The sequence below is a fragment of the Triticum dicoccoides genome, chromosome 3A (genome assembly GCF_002162155.2).
Source record: "Triticum dicoccoides isolate Atlit2015 ecotype Zavitan chromosome 3A, WEW_v2.0, whole genome shotgun sequence".
NCBI lineage: Eukaryota > Viridiplantae > Streptophyta > Magnoliopsida > Poales > Poaceae > Triticum > Triticum dicoccoides.
The window spans coordinates 226,949,743-226,965,441 of NC_041384.1; positions in this window are offsets into that span (position 1 = coordinate 226,949,743).

The following is a 15,699-nucleotide window of genomic DNA, read 5'->3' on the forward strand; positions in this document are numbered from 1 at the left end:
CACTCTAAACACATTATCTATTTATTTTTCTCTAACCTTCCTAGCCATGCAACCAAGCCACATAAGCTTCATGGGTGCCCCCCACATCATATTATTCATACTACGTTGATTGAAAAATAGATAAATCACCCAAAACAAGATCTTCCCGTTTTTTGTTCCTACGATGTTGTGTCGTGCACGTACCTACTAGTTGTATAGTGGTAGTACTAGTAATATAGTATTAGGAGTAAAAACTTGGTACTAGTAGGAGTAGTACTAGTACGGAATGCTCCTACTCTATCAACGAGCCCCGTCTGACACAAATTTCTTGGCTTCCGTGCTACAGCTAGATCTTCCCCTCGTTTCTTTTTTCCAACCCGGCGGCGGGTGGGGTGTTGGTTTGCTCAACGGCGGTCCCACATGAAAGTGAAAATGCTAGGCAACATGCCATCCCTAATCCATGTGTCATGCTGGACAGGCCGTGTTGTACTCCTGATTCCCGGGCGTGTGGGGGTGCGACACGAACGCGGCAGGCCTTTTCCTTTTACCAGCAATGTGCTCGTGTGTTGCGACGGATCCAAAGTAGTAGAATAGTAGTATTTGTTCACAAATTTGAAAGAAATCACTATTGTTTTGATATACTCCTAATATATTACTCCCTCCATACCTAAATATTTGTCTTTTTGAGATTTCAAATGGACTATCACATACGGATTATATAGACATATTCTAGTGTTTCTAGCAAGATGCCCGCGTGTTGCACGAAGTTGATGGAAAAGGTAAGCACAACTTATAAATTGGCGGATGGAGTACTAGTTACAGTGATGCATATAATTAAGCAAAGGGATCGCACATGTCGGTATTAACTGGAACGAGAATGCAACAGCACAGAATTAAGGCCACGATGATGCGATCGCAGTGGTGGTTACAGAAGGCAAGAAGAAAGATGGATCCACGAACGTACGACCTCCTCCTCCTCAACTTAGTGCGCCGTGCCACCGACCGGTGGCTAAGGAGTGGCGGCTTTTGTGGCGAGGTCGAGGTGCTTCTCAGCAAAGGCATCCAAGGCTTCCATCCGGTTGAAGAAGGCCAACGTCGTAGAGTCCTCACTGGCCTTGTAGATACCTATGTACACAATTTCCTCGTACATGTGGATGTGTAGGTCGACGAATTCTTGTAGGGCGAGGCGCCTCGCGGCGAGCGCGACCTCCAGGTGGACATTCTTCGTGGCGTCGGCGGGCAGTCGCAGGGCCACCAGTGCTTAAAAGAGGTTCCGACCATGGAGGCCGATTAGGGTGGCAGGCAATGAGGAGTCCGGGCGCGCGGGCTAGAGGAGTACGGCGATGTCATCCGCGAGCTTCTTGAGGACGGTGAACTTGTTGCTGGTGGCAACGATCATCTGGTCCAACTGAGAGTCGTAGTTGGCGTCGAAGGTGGCCATCCACCAGCCGGTCTCCAGCACCGTCTAGAGACGATCCTCGGCGCCATGCCGCAGGTCGGCGTTGTGGACCATCTGGCGCAGCCGCTGGCCGCTCACGAGCATCACCGCCATGGGTCTAGAGTGAGCTCTTTTGCGCTTAGTGTAGGTGCTTAGGCAAATGCTTAGGTGCGTACGATGTGGTAGATGCATTGGAATGGAGGGGCACCTTTATATGAGGGCAATGAGGGCAAACTGTGTTGCATTCACATCGTGCAGCCTCTTTTCCCGGACCTCCTCCCATTACTTCCCTCATGCATTAATTGAAGAAGGATGCATTGGCCGTTCAACATATCGGGAACCGCTACTCCCTCCCTCGTCTGCATTAAAGCCGTATCGGGAACTGCACCACCCGCTGTCAAATCGAATACTCCCTCTGTCTAGGTGAGTATTAAGTCATCTTACGAAAACCAAATAGTAAACACATAGGCGTGGTGCATTAACTCTCACGTTGTTTCTTATTTTTTGACATAAATAGAGGAATCAACCAAGAAGAGATGTGGGGCTTGTATGCTTTTAATGACTTGAGACTATCAAACATGACATGCAGTGGTCAGTTCGTTGCACAAGAACAAATACAACCCACATCAGCACACACGCATCTTATATAGCATCACATCCAATGGCTATAAAAGATGAATGAGACCAAATTATATCTCATCTAGATGAGTTCTAGCAAAACTGTATTAATAATACTTAGTACTCCTACGCCATGTATCATATATTAGTATCATGTAGTACTTTATTTATTTATGAGGTATCCAGATGGCACTGCACCGCCAAGAAAAGAGGGTAACATCAAAATTATGGACTACTTTTTTGAGCATGTTGGTAAGGTCCGGTCATAGTCACTTGTTGAAATCTCTAAAACGACAAATACTCCCTCCGTCCAGAAATACTTGTCATCAAAATGGATAAAAGGAAATGTATCTAGACGTATTTTAGTTTTAGATACATCTCTTTTTATCCATTTTGATGACAAGTATTTTCGGACGGAGGGAGTAGAAAATAGAGTTGGTGATGATGGTGTGCGTGCCATCCTGCAATATAGGCCGTCAGATTTATATCTAACGGATAGGAAAGAAACTATGGCAGTTTTGCAAAAAATATACCCACACGTCTCTCCACGTTTGCAAATAAGGCCTTCCCTCGTTCAACCTTTTCTCTCACAAGATAAACTACTCATACAAATGCATCTTGATGTTCCGTGCAATGCACGGGCAGCTAGCTTATTTCTTTTAAAATAGTTGCTGCGATAATTGGGTTGAAGTGATATATTTTATGTCTGCCCCGAATGATTTCAGATTCACTAGTAGTAACAAAGAAAAGGTTGCCTTGTTAATTAACAGAAAACAGGGTGAAAACTATCACATGAGGCCGGTAAAAACAAGGCACACTGGGTTCAGCGTCATCGTCACTACAGCTGTGCGCGCGCGAGAAGTCTACATATTGAGGGGACTACCGAGCGAGGCACCGAGACACAATGTTTGAGAGAGAAACCAATTGACAGATTATGATCAGATCGAGTTGTCACCCTTCTGCTGTCATTGTTGGGGAGAGGGAGAGAAAGATGTATCGAGAGTGTGCGCGGTAGGCACAGAGGCACAACTAGCGAGTGTGTGTGTGTGTTTGAAAGAGGAGTAGATAGATTATTATCAAGATCGATGTGCCACCCTACTAGCTCCTTCGGTGTCGGGTAGTGTGTGTGTGTATGTTTGAGAGAGAAGCCAGTCGATAGATTAGTATCAAGATCGAGGTGTCACCCTACACATTCGGTGTTGGGAAGTGTGGGTGTGTGGGGAGGGGGGCAGTGACACTCACATATCTGTACTCTTATAAAAAACAAAGTTGGTGATGATGGTGTTCCTGCCATCCTGCAATATAGGCCATCCAGTTTATATCCGACAGACAGGAAGGAAACTATGGCAATTTTGCAAAAAGATACCCACACCCCTCTCCGCATTTGCAAATAAGGCATTCCCTCGTTCATCCTTTTCTCCCACAAGATAAACTTCTCATACAAATGCATCTTGATGTTCCGTGCAACGCATGGGCATCTTGCTAGTAGGGAGAAGAAGTTTGTGTGACACATATCTAGCTATATTAAGGGATAGGTAGATAGCATATGTGTGAGAGACATTAGTGGCTGTGGGTGGGTGGAATTAAAAGGGTGGGCGTGTTAGACATAGAGAGCGTGTGTGTTTCTGTGTGAGAGACTTGTAGGACGGGGTAGAAAGACGAATTTAACCCTAACGGAGGGAGAGAAATACATGAAGTGCGCGTGTGTGATTCCGATGCCCACAGGGAAATGAGATATGTATGCGTGTGAGAGAGATTTCACAATTCATTCACGTATCACTATCTAGCGATCGTGGACGTGCATCGCTTGAACATAAGTCAATATCTACTTCGTATCGTGGCCAAAGGTACAATATCGATTCAACGCTATAAAGATTGGACACTCACATATCACATTTTTTCTATTTAAATAAGCCTTTTTAGTTGTGCATGCCAAAGTTACAGTGATGTTTCTTCAAACAACCAATGTAGCTATCATGAACATGCACCATTGTTACTCTTGCATTCAAATTCATTAGTCTTGGATGATTTAAGTTTCTATTTTGAAGTAATATATGTAATATTCATATATGAATTCAATAGGTACGCAATTTATGAAATGGAGGCTATGTAATCATATGAGGTAACACTTTTAAGTAGCTGACTACAATATCCATTTCTTTTTGTGCGCCTCTACACTAACACGTCAATGCATTATGTTTAAAGTAAATAACCAATGGCACTAAATTATCTATTTACACGAGAAATACATAGGCTGAGTGTTTGATCCCTTTTTTGTGAACGCGCCACTACACCTGTACGATTGGCCGCGCCCGTGTGAACGTGCAAGTTATCGGCGCATCATCCCAAGTTATTGTCTTTTTTCTGGGGTGGACTTCACACCAGTTATTAACTGCTGACGCGTGCCCCGTGTACACAGTCCAGCATGACCTTCCCGCTAGCACGGTCCAAAATTAGTTGAAACTGGATATGAACGATCCCGCGGGCGGCAAAATCTCCTGCCTCCTTCTAAAATTTCCGCCACCTTAGTCTTTAGCATGCGAAATCCCCCTTCTGTCCTTGGTGCATCGAGACCAACAGTTACAATACCGCCCTCATCTACATGATAGGTCGGGGCTGCCTTGGTAACTTCCGGTTCCCCCACTACACGGCACCCCCATTTCCTCTCCCCCTCCCACAAAAATGACTAACTCCACAGCACCAGAGCATCTTACATCACGTCGTCCGTACTTCATCGCCCTTTCTCCCCTCCCCTCTCGAAACCCTAGACTTCTCATCCACCGGTGTACCATAGCCCATTCACTGCCAGCGGCGTCCACCTCGCCGGATCTGCTTCTGCGGCCGCATCTACCCCTCACACCTCCCCTAGAAACAAGTAGACTGCTCATCCACCATTGTACCACAGCCCATTCAGTGTCGGCCTTGTCCACGGCGCCGGATCTGCTTCGCTGGTACTCTCATCAACCGCCGCACATCTGCAGCGGCTCATTCGTACTACCCACCGGAGACGCTTCGTCCACACCCACCGGAGCTGCCCCACCGACGCCCCCCGCCGACGGCCTCTAATCCTCTTCACCGACACCTTCCTCAACCCTACCGAAGCCGCTTCGCCGACACCTTCCTCAACCCTACCGGAGTAGCTTCGCCTATATCATTCTCAACCCCACCGGGGCCACTTTCCCAACTCACAAGTCCACGGCGTCAAATCCGCTTCCTCGCACCCTCATCCAACCTACCGGAGCAGCTTCTGACGCCCCATCCACGGCCGCAGATCCGCATCGTCGACACCACCCTTAAACCAACCACCGGAGCAGCTTCTGACGCCCCGTCCACGGCCGCAGATCCGCATCGTCAACACCATCCTTAACCCAACCACCGGAGCAGCTTCACCTACGCCGTCGTCCACGTCCATAGATCCGCTTCGCCCACACCATAGTCCACCCTACCGAAGCCGCTCCACAAACACCCTACTCGACGGTTCTAGATCTCCTTACCGGACCCCGACAGCCAGCACAGCGTCATCACCCTCGACGTTTCTAACCTGATTCCCACAGTCCGGAGAGATACCAAGCACCCGCCATGGCCTAGGTACTTGTCACCTTTAAACCCGTCCAACATCACCTGCCCGATGTACTTCAAATATACTAACCAGTCGCTGTTACCTGTTATGCAGCTGGCAAAAACTACAAGGACGATGTTTCTTTTGGATCTAACAGCTTGGCCAACCAAGATCCTGGACTGAGGCATTGCTATGATCTTGTAAGCGCGTCTCTCTCTCTTGTATTGTTCTGTGCCTGCCAGCGTGCTTTGCTAGGATTTTTGACCAGTAATCCCTTTGTGCAGACAATGATTTCTACTACTGGCTGCTAAATTAGATATGTAGATGTCATACATGATACTACCTCCTACCTCTGTTCCTAAATATAAGTCTTTCTAGAGATTCCACTATAGGCTACATACGGAGCAAAATGAGTGAATCTACACTCGAAAATGCATCTATATACATCTGTATGTGGTCCATACTGGAATTTCTACAAAGACATATATTTAGGAACAGGGGCAGTACATTACACAAAATTGTAGGTGGCATGTAGGAATTCCAGTGCACTACATTAGGCTCCCTTAGAGTGCCTGCTAGTCCAGCATACAGAGTCATGGCTAGTTTATGGTACGCACACAATCGTTAATTGGTGGTTTAAATATGCGCAAGGGATATGCAATGTAGTATCATGTAGAGATGTCTGAAATTAGCCGTGTCAACTTGCAGATAGGGTTACACAATGAAAAAGTACAAGATGTATGTGGCAATTTCATAGAACATCGCAAAAAAAGGAGAGGCAGCGGTGAGCCTATACAGTGTGCCATGGTACGTCACTCCTCCATTGCAATCATCGTGACATGTTATTTGTATGCCAGTTCTATTAGCCAAGTTTCTTAGGGACAGTTATTACGAGTTATCCTAAGAAAATAAGCACCTGTGAATATAAGCTCCATGTAATAAGCCAACCAGTTATTTTCATTGCGTTTTCAGCTTATCTTTGGTATGATCAGTGGAAAGTCTAGATTGCATTATATTTTTTTTCATTTTGCTGCCCATATGGAAATTAATTTGACTTGCAAACATCACAAATTGAACCCAGTGCAGTAATTAATATAATAGGAAAATAGACCATCACTATTTGCTCAAAATGCAAATACAAAGATACCATCTACTTGGCACAATCTACTTTGGTCAATGTTTTCCATAGAGATCCCATTGCCTAATTTAAACGAAGAACGCATGACCCACATTTAAATGAAGAACAATTATTTATTGAAATTCGATGGTCCAAGTGGCTGGTTATTATCGTATAGCAGCACCACCTGAAAGCATCATATAGCAGCAGCAGCTCATAGCAACTCATCATACAGCAGCAGCAGTCTGCAATTCATCATATACCAGCAGCAGCTCATAGCAATTCATCATATAGCAGCAGCAGGAGCAGCTCATAGCAATTCCTCATATAGCAGCAGCAGGAGCAGCTCATAGCAATTCATCATATAGCAGCAGCAGGAGCAGCTTGTAGCAACTCATCATATAGCAGCAGCAGGAGTAGCTTGTAGCAACTCATCATATAGCAGCAGCAGCTCATAGCAATTCATCATATAGCAGCAGCAGCAGCTCATAGCAACTCATCATACAGCAGCAGCAGCTCATAGCAATTCATCATATAGCAGCAGGAGGAGCAGCTCATAGCAATGCATCATATAGCAGTAGTAGAAGCAGCTCATAGCAATTCATCGTATAGTGGAAAGGGGAGAGGATATGCAAGCGGGCAGGGCAATGAATGCTTGCGTGTTTGTTTTTACTTGAGGGTCAGGTGTGACACGGGCGTCAGCGGTTGCATTTTGAGTGTAATATAGGCAGACAACAGAGTCATTTCACTATTCCCCTTCCCTTCAATTTTTAGTGAGGTTCTACCTGAAACACCCCCCCTCCAAAGCAAAATTAGTTAAGCCCAAGCCCATAAGTCAAAAATGACTTCTTTACATCTTTTATGGCTTATTTTGAAAATATGCCCTGAGGCGGAATCGAACTGGCCCTTAACCTGCAATTCAATTGTGTATGCAATGATGAATCACTCATGCCTGCTATCTGTACATTTAGGCATCATCATACATGGCATAACCTAATACATGTGCATTCCATTGTAGAATCTGGAATATGCAATGTTTATGTTAGTTCATACGTTGCACATGATGTTTAAATGCCCCTTAAATCTGGTCAGTCAAGTGATGGTCTTTAAGCCTCCTTCTTTGCTTCTTTTCTTGATATGTAAGATTTGCTCACACATCTGTTCAATTGCTTGTTTGCATTAGCCAGCATACTAGGATTGTTTTCTTTGATTACTTGTTGTTCTTGACATAACACTCTAACAGAGCTTGTCAACGATTTAAACACTAAGGGCTGCTGTAGTGGGGCCTTGTCTAACTCATAGGTGACATAAAGGTTTGGTTGTACACTACAGTAGGCTCTCCAAGAGTACCTAGAGATCCAGTTCGAAGGTATGCCTAGTTTTTACATAGTGCAGACATAGTAAATGCTCATTTCATTGTGTGCAAGTGCAAGAGATGTGGCATGTTTCATTATGTGGTGTTGTTTTGTTATAATCTCATTCTTTTGTGTTCACAGACTGGAAAGTATGCATATTTATCTTCCAAGGAGATGAGTAACTAGTTTGTGTCACCTTGCAGAGGGGGTGCAATGAAGATAAGATTGAGGATTTCCAAGTACAAGATGTTAGGAAGGAGCCTTGCAAGAGAAGTAGGAGCTGCGCCGAGCCTCTTCAACCTGCTAAGGTAAGTCACGGTATGCAACTCAATAGTTCAATTCCTTGTTTGTTTCAGGCATAGTTAATTTTCTCTTTTCAATTGCTTTATTTGTCCTCAGTTAATGAGATGCCCAAATAATCATGCCTGATGTTCGGTACTTGTATCACTATTAGTTGGCATAATTAAAGGCCTTACCATTTAATTACTCTGTCGAAGTGTGCCTGAAGCTTTGAAGTCTATTAACCAACTATTATTGCATGAGGCTCACAATCTAGTTTATACTACGCTAATGATTGCATAGTTTTGCCTGCTGTAGTATGTTTGTATGAAACCCTCTGTAGTTCATTATGCTCCCTAAGACTTTAATTGAGGCACAGAATGGCCAACTGCTTGCTTACTTATACACAACGTGCTGTCTAAATTTGTAACTTGTCTGTGTTTTTGATTGGGCCCCAACATCATGCTCCTCTGGTGAGCTAAGAGGGATTTCTGTATGCAGGCTGCACAGACTATCTTTTTTATAATTTTTAAAATATCACCTGCTTATGCTTCATGACGTGTAACATTTTTTTAAAGTGACGTGTAACATTATTGTTAGTCCTATTTTGCCATGTAGTACAAAATAGTGTCTTGTTCGCTTCACTGTTGTAACTATATTTTTGCCCTAGTCATGTGTACTTACAGAAACATTTCAGGATGAAGTGACATCAACACAAAGATCTGCGAGCAGTGCGGCATGGCCATTACTGAATGATTATGGATTGGAATTGGAATGTGCTGATGTTCTCGAGCATCAACTAGAGGTGGCAAGACAACATGTACATGATTGTCAACGTATAATCAACAAGTTGAGACTGGACATGCAGGTATTAGATGCAGGAGTTAAAAAATGAAACAAGACACTGAGGTAACCATGAAGGAATTGGAGATTTTGCAGACTGAAATTTGTGCTATCTGAATCCGGCCAATCCTATTTTCTGAAGAGATTATAGTTCAATTGGAGTTAAGTTGATGCGCGTCCATGATGTATGAGCTGTATTTGCCCAGTGTATGTAATTTGCTGTTTGTGTATGCTTTATTATCACCTGTGCCGAACCATAATGCCTAGTGGGTATAATCGGCTGTAATTTCTTTATTGTATAGTGTAGGATTATTCTACTTTTCTATGCCTCGATCTCTTTGTTGTAATAGTGTAGGCTTTTTAGAGGTGATAGTATTGAGTAGGATAATTCTTTGAATATGCTATATCATTCAAACGGGGGCCAATTCGCCCGACCATGGCCCTTCACGGGTCGTCGGATCCATGGGCCTTCTATGTCTCATAGGATCCATGGGCCTTCTACGTCTCGTAGGATCCATGGGCCTCCTACGTCTCGTAGGATCCATGGGCCTTCTATGTCTCGTAGGATCCATGGGCCTTGTATGTCTCGTAGGATCCATGGGTCGCCGGCTCATTTATGGGTCTTGTACGGGCCTTTAATGGGCCGTAGATGGGCCTTTAATGGAAATCGTACGTTTTATGGGCTGACCATAACGGGTTGTTAATAGGCCGTATTTGGTGATGCTATGAAAATGGCCCAACAGACTAACGGTCCGCAAACGGGCCGACTGTAATGACGGGCTGAATTTGGCCCACAAACAGAAAATGACAGTAACGGGCCATAAGTAACCGATTGCTGCAAATGAGCCCAAGAATAAATGGGCCCTCAGAAGGCCGAAAGTTAACTTGGGCTGGAAACGGCCCAACGGAATAACGGGCCATTAATGGGTATAAAGTGATACAATGTTCATTACGGGCCAGTTTCACCACGGGCCGTTAATGGGTGTAAAGTAATACACTGTTCATTACGGGCCAGTTTCAGCACGGGCCGCTAATGGGCCAAGAGTTACAAAGGGCCTCATATGGGCCGAAAGACGTCATGGGCTATACATGGGCCAGTAGTGAAAACGGGTTGGAATCATATTGGACAGCCCAGATGACACTACTGGGCCTAATTCGGATAGGGCGTAACGGGCCTTGGATTAGCGGCTGTAAATGGGCTATATGCAAACAGGCCATTAACAGGCTTTCCATGGGCCGGCCCGCCAGCTTTTAACCAAGTCAAATGGGCCGGCCTTTTCATAGGAATGGGCCACTGTTGGGCCGTGCCACGTGTCGACGTATCATAGGCGCCTTCTGTCCAGTGACTGGATGACATCTGTCCCAACGATGAGCCGACACGTGTTTCCTCTAGCCAATGATGATTTTACACGTGGAAAATCCCCATTGGTCGGGGCTGTTAACGGGTTATCGGATCCAAAACCTGACCCGATAGCTTAACAGCGTTCCGTTACGGTGGATGCCACGTGTCGGTCACCCTTGACGAAAGCACTTCTGTGACGCACGCTTTATTGTCATGGAAGTGGACACTTCCGTGATGATAATTTTGGTAATGCCATGGAATACTTCTACGACAGCACGTGTATGACTATCTTGATTCTGTCATAAATTTGTCATGGATGTACATGCATGACAAAAAAAAGCGACCTACTGTGACAAACACGTATCATCACGGAAGTGTATTTTTTTTGTAGTGCCAGTGTGTGACCCCCGGATAGTTAAGCTATAGTGAACCCCTGCTAATGATGCCACATCATCGCGATTACTGTTGTTCTCACGATGATTCCAATTCAAAATTCAAATTTAAAATAAAGTCAAACAATAAAAGTTTTCGAATATCAAAACTAAAAAGTACAAATAGTGACAATTAAATCATAAATAATATTGGTGAAGAAACCACATTTTTATAATGAGTTTAGATGCAAAAATTAATTGAAACAACAGCAAAAACAATTATTTAAATGCCTTTTATAATTAATAAAATATTAAACTAATTTATTTGTTGACTAACCCTTATGTGGAAGTAGCATATTTTGTTACACCAATTTAGGAGCTATTCCTATATTTTAGAATTAAGATTAATGAATAAAATTTAAACAGTAAAGAATAAATGAAATAAGAAAAAGAAAGGTAAGTAAAAACAAAAAAAAAACCTCCCCCGCTGGGCCTCGGCCCAGCTGGCCATCAGGCCAACCAGGCCGGCCAATCTATCTACCGTCCCCTTCCTCCTGTTCACAGGGGGGATCGTGGCTGAGATCCCCCGGCTGTGGCCGAGGCATGTCGCCGTGGCAACCATCCGCCCTCCCCCACGACGCCTACTGTGACGCCTACTTGACGCCCCCGAGCCCCGGACGAACCCTAGCTGCCCCCAGATCTCACTTCCCCTTCCTCCCACGCTACTCTGCTCGCGTTCGAGCATGCCCGTCGGCGTTGTTCGCTGCCACCGTGACCGCCGTCGTTCCCATGCTCTTCCTGTTGGGGAACGTTGCAGAAAACAAAAAAAATTCCTACGTTTCACCAAGATCAATCTATGGAGTCAACTAGCAACGAGAGGAGAGTGCATCTACATACCCTTGTAGATCACGAGCGGAAGCGTTCAAGAGAACGGGGATGATGGAGTCGTACTCGTCGTGAACCAAATCACCGATGACCAAGTGCCGAACGGACGGCACCTCCGCGTTCAACACACGTACGGAGCGGATGACGTCTCCTCATTCTTGATCCAGCAAGGGGGAAGGAGAGGTTGATGAAGATCCAGCAGCACGACGGCGTGGTGGTGGATGCAGCAATGATCGCAGCAGGGCTTCACCGAGCTTCTGCGAGAGGGAGAGGTGTAGCAGGGGAGAGGGAGGCGCCAAGGCTTCAGGTGCGGCTGCCCTCCCTCCCCCCTTTATATAGGCCCCCTAGGGGGGGCGCCGGCCCTGGAGATGGGATCTCCCAAGGGGGGCGGTGGCCAAGGGGGTGGAGTGCCCCCCAAGGCAAGTGGAGGCGCCCCCCACCCTAGGGTTTCCAACCCTAGGCGCAGGGGGGCCCAAGGAGGGGGCGCACCAGCCCACTATGGGCTGGTTCCCCTCCCCACTTCAGCCCATGGGGCCCTCCGGGATGGGTGGCCCCATCCGGTGGACCCTCGGGACCCATCCGGTGGTCCCGGTACAATACCGGTGACCCCGAATCTTTCCCGATGGCCGAAACTACACTTCCTATATATAATTCTTCACCTCCGGACCATTCCGAAACTCCTCGTGTCGTCCAGGATCTCATCCGGGACTCCGAACAACTTTTGGATTACTGCATACTCATATCTCTACAACCCTAGCGTCACCGAACCTTAAGTGTGTAGACCTTACGGGTTCGAGAGACACGTAGACATGACCGAGACGGCTCTCCGGCCAATAACCAACAGCGGGATCTGGATACCCATGTTGGCTCCCACATGCTCCTCGATGATCTCATCGAATGAACCACGATGTCGAGGATTCAAGCAACCCCGTATACAATTCCCTTTGTCAATCGGTACGTTACTTGCCCGAGACTCGATCGTCGGTATCCCAATACCTTGTTCAGTCTCGTTACCAGCAAGTCACTTTACTCGTACCGTAATGCATGATCCTGTGATCAACCACTTGATCACATTGAGCTCATTGTGATGATGCATTACCGAGTGGGCCCAGAGATACCTCTCCATCATACGGAGTGACAAATCCCAGTCTCGATTCGTGCCAACCCAACAGACACTTTCAGAGACACCTGTAATGTACCTTTATAGTCACCCAATTACGTCGTGACGTTTGGTACACCCAAAGCACTCCTACGGTATCCGGGAGTTGCACAATCTCATGGTCTAAGGAAATGATACTTGACATTCGGAAAAGCTACAGCAAACGAACTACACGATCTTTGAGCTAAGCTTAAGATTGGGTCTTGTCCATCACATCATTCTCCTAATGATGTGATCCCGTTATCAATGACATCCCCATGTCCATAGCCAGGAAACCTTGACTATCTGTTGATCAACGAGCTAGTCAACTAGAGGCTCACTAGGGACACATTGTGGTCTATGTATTCACACATGTATTACGATTTTCGGATAATACAATTATAGCATGAATAATAGACAATTATCATGAACAAGGAAATATAATAATCATTTTATTATTGCCTCTAGGGCATATTTCCAACAGTCTCCCACTTGCACTAGAGTCAATCATCTAGTTACATTGTGATGAATCGAACACCCATGAAATTCTGGTGTTGATCATGTTTTGCTCTAGGGAGAGGTTTAGTCAATGGATCTGCGACATTCAGATCCGTATGTACTTTACAAATATCTATGTCTCCACCTTGAACATTTTCACGAATGGAGTTCAAGCAACGCTTGATGTGCCTGGTCTTCTTGTGAAACCTTGGCTCCTTGGCAAGTGCAATAGCTCCAGTGTTGTCACAGAAGAGTTTGATCGGCCCCGACGCATTGGGTATGACTCCTAGGTAGGTGATGAACTCCTTCACCCAAATTGCTTCATGCGCTGCCTCCGAGGCTGCCATGTACTCCGCTTCACATGTAGATCCTGCCATGACGCTCTGCTTGCAGCTGCACCAGCTTACTACTCCACCATTCAACATATACACGTATCCGGTTTGTGACTTAAAGTCATCCAGATCTATGTCGAAGCTAGCATCGACGTAACCCTTTACGACGAGCTCTTCGTCACCTCCATAAACGAGAAACATGTCCTTAGTCCTTTTCAGGTACTTCAGGATATTCTTGACCATTGTCCAGTGTTCCTTGCCAGGATTGCTTTGGTACCTTCCTACCAAACTTACGTCAAGGTTTACATCAGGTCTGGTACACAGCATGGAATACATAATAGACCCTATGGTTGATGCATAGGGCATGACACTCATCTCTTCTATATCTTCTGCCGTGGTCGGACACTGAGCTGAGATCAATTTCACACCTTGCAACACAGGCAAGAACCCCTTCTTAGACTGATCCATATTGAACTTCTTCAATATCTTATCAAGGTATGTGCTTTGTGAAAGACCTATGAGGCGTCTTGATCTATCTCTATAGATCTTGATGCCTAATATATAAGCAGCTTCTCCAAGGTCCTTCATAGAAAAACTCTTATTCAAGTAGGCCTTAATGCTGTCCAAAAGTTCTATATCATTTCCCATCAAAAGTATGTCATCTACATATAATACGAGAAATGCTACAGATCTCCCACTCACTTTCTTGTAAACGCAGGCTTCTCCATAAGTCTGCATAAACCCAAACACTTTGATCATCTCATCAAAGCGAATGTTCCAACTCCGAGATGCTTGCACCAGCCCATAAATCGAGCGTTGGAGCTTTCACACCTTGTCAGCATTCTTAGGATCGACAAAACCTTCCGGCTGCATCATATACAATTCTTCCTTAAGGAAACCATTAAGGAATGCCGTTTTGACGTCCATTTGCCATATTTCATAATCATAGAATGCGGCAATTGCTAACATGATTCGGACGGACTTCAGCTTCTCTACGGGTGAGAAAGTCTCATCGTAGTCAACCCCTTGAACTTGTCGATAACCCTTAGCGACAAGCCGAGCTTTATAGATGGTCACATTACCATCCGTGTATGTCTTCTTCTTAAAGATCCATTTATTTTCTATGGCTCGCTGATCAACGGGCAAGTCAGTCAAAGTCCATACTTCGTTTTCATACATGGATCCTATCTCAGATTTCATGGCTTCCAGCCATTTGTCGGAATCTGGGCCCGCCATCGCTTCTTCATAGTTCGAAGGTTCACCGTTGTCTAACAACATGATTTCCAAGACAGGGTTGCCATACCACTCTGGTGCGGAACATGTCCTTGTGGACCTACAAAGTTCAGTAGGAGCTTGATCCGAAGTATCTTGATCATCATCATTAACTTCCTCTCTAATCGGTGCAGGCACCACAGGAACATTTTCCTGAGCTACGCTACTCTCTGCTTCAAGAGGCAGTACTTCATCAAGCTCTACTTTCCTCCCACTTACTTCTTTCGAGAGAAACTCCTTCTCTAGAAAGGATCCATTCTTGGCAACGAAGATCTTGCCTTCGGATCTGAGGAAGAAGGTATACCCAATGGTTTCCTTAGGGTATCCTATGAAGACGCATTTTTACGACTTGGGTTCGAGCTTTTCAGGTTGAAGTTTCTTGACATAAGCATCGCATCCCCAAACTTTTAGAAACGACAGCTTAGGTTTCTTCCCAAACCATAATTCATACGGTGTCGTCTCAACGGATTTCGATGGAGCCCTATTTAAAGTGAATGCGGCAGTCTCTAAAGCATAGCCCCAAAATGACAGCGGTAAATCGGTAAGAGACATCATAGATCGCACCATATCTAATAGAGTGCAATTACGACGTTCGGACACACCATTACGCTGAGGTGTTCCAAGCGGCCTGAGTTGTGAAACTATTCCACATTTTCTTCAGTGTGTGCCAAAT